The sequence below is a fragment of the Sinocyclocheilus anshuiensis genome, unplaced genomic scaffold (assembly GCF_001515605.1).
Source record: "Sinocyclocheilus anshuiensis isolate Anshui unplaced genomic scaffold, SAMN03320099.WGS_v1.1 scaffold154, whole genome shotgun sequence".
NCBI lineage: Eukaryota > Metazoa > Chordata > Actinopteri > Cypriniformes > Cyprinidae > Sinocyclocheilus > Sinocyclocheilus anshuiensis.
Genome location: NW_015546101.1, coordinates 1,759,486 through 1,762,065, shown reverse-complemented (window position 1 = coordinate 1,762,065; position 2,580 = coordinate 1,759,486).

The window sequence follows — 2,580 nt, the reverse complement described above, 5'->3', positions numbered from 1 at the left end:
TCTCAAAACAGACACTTGGTTGCAAATGGGCCATTTTTATACTGTGCGTATAATCAGTGCTTACTGCTCAGGTGCCCTGTCTTTGAATAAAAACTCTGGAGGAATGCAACAGCTTACTCTGATGTAAAACAAGTGCGCACTGAAGTATAAAAACCTCACCTGTCCTCCTGGAAAATTAAGGCTTTAATGACATGGGAAAAGCAACAACAAATATTAACACTGATGCACAGACAGTTTTCAAAAGAAATCATGTATTCTAATGGCTGTTTTTTTTTTCTGGTGCTTCGTGGTGACCTTTCTATTCTGGTGATGTGAGAATTCATCCTTTTTTTGTACTTTCCCCCCTCAACCAGCAGACCTGTGCTTTTCTGAGATTCTCAGCACACATACACCAGCAAACAGTATGGTCTCTGACGTCTGTCGGTTAAATGTGAGAGACAACATCAGTCTCAGCACAAACACACAACTACGCTGACCCAGTATGATTACAGCATGTGTCCATCTGTTATTTGTTTGTATGCTCTCATGGCCTTCTTTTTGAAATCAAATCTAAAGATTGTAATGGTTTTAAGACACAGGTGAAGAGATTGAAGAATGCATTGACCATTTAGTTTCTAATTCTGAGATATGGTAATATTGTTTGACCCTCCCATAGAAATGTTATACTCTACAGTGCTATGATCTGTAGCTCTTGTTTTCTGCGCTGTGACATCAGTTTTTCAAAATCAGAATGCATAAGAAACGGTCAGTTTACTCACGAAGATTGAATCTAATCTTTTTAACTGGAACAAATGTGCCCTATGAATAATTGATGCGGTGAAATTATATCTGATGACTGATTAAATGTTGGTACTCAATTATACAGTATCATATACGTGTGCTGTGAAGAGTGGAGTTTGATGTCAGATGGAGGGATGCAGTGGAGGACAATATGATATTATAATGTTTATGTTCTTCCTCTGTCACTGTCTGAGATTTGTAGGAGTCCCTGCAAACTTGTACTATGTAAATAAACATCTTAACAAGAATTTGTCTCATTTTTTATATGCAGCTGCTTCGAAGGCATACTGCATATATTTTCAATTATAAATTATGCATTATTAGTCGTCAGTGACACACAGCAGCCACAATAGCGCTTATGTTTTATTTTTTCCTTTTTATTCGAAACATCCCCAAACGCATTAACTATATCATTAAACATCTTGATTCTCACCTTTATAGATTATGTTGATCTATAGTGGGCGATGGTCAAAGTAACCTAATAATGTAATCTATTAACTATGCATAAAAACCTGTCTGTTTACTTAATTAACACATAGGCTATGGATGTCATGCCATAACATATTTTAATACGACTGAGTTTATATTTAATGTTGAAAGTTAATGTGAATAAAAACATTGCAAGTTAGGCTACTAATCATAACACTTTCATTGTACAGAAAGAGAGCAACGAACATTTACATTATCAAAGAACATTTTCACTGACAGTCTAGTTCAAGCACTCTCAAAAACTCCCATTAAAATCACTGAAGCTGATTACACTATGAAATTAATATCTTACAGATTCGTACACACATTTGCACTTTGTTGTTTCTGACGAGAGAATTTGCCAGAAAGAGGTATTCATTCAGCTTTGAGCAAGTGAAGAAAACGCCGGCATTTTAGCGATGACTCATCTGAACACCTCTGATTGGTCATTGGTTTCATAAGCTCAACAGAATCGTGTGTGATTGGTTATATTGTGCAGCGCTGTAAAAACGCGTCTGTATCTGGCTGAGCGCCAGCCAGCGAACACAGATTTGAGTTTGGCAGCTGATGATATAACGCACTGAACGTTATAATCACGCCGGTGTGATTGTATTAAATATAGAAAATATTAATCGGCTATTTTTGTCTTTTGGAAGCTGCATTCAAGATCTACTTGGCTCAAAAATCTGAGGGGGCACGTGCCCACTTTGCTCACTTTGAATGGGCATGACGCCTCTGCTTGAGCCTTATAAGAAAAGATGTGGCAATCCTTGTTTACATCAAGCGACATAGCTATTGTATGCTGAACAGTCAATAGATGGCACTCTTTCATCGCTGTTGCCCTGAAATTTCAAGACGTTTTAAACAAACTATTATTTATTCTAACAAATACAATTTCTAAATTATACTATTTTTAAACGTCGGGAAGGATAATTTTTCCTTTATCTTTCTTTAAAAATAAATATTTAAATGTTTATGCATTTTTGTTTTCAAAAATGTACAAAAGTGTAATTAAACAACACTCCACTCACCTCAATTATTATTATTAGGCCTATCATCATCATCATCATCATCTTAGGTTAACTCTACTTCATTCCAACAGTATTTCTTTTTTTCTACATTTATTAGTTCGTGCCTGACAGTCTTTGTTCTGCTGTGGCCTCTTTATTATAAAATAATTTATAAGATAATAATAATTGTATAAAATAATTTTTATGCCCTGCACACATACAGGCTACCTCTTTTTTGCTCTCTGTTTGGAGACCGTGTCTTTTGTTCTGTTATATATATAGAGAGAGAGAGAGAGAGAGAGAGAGAGAGAGAGGGCGGGGG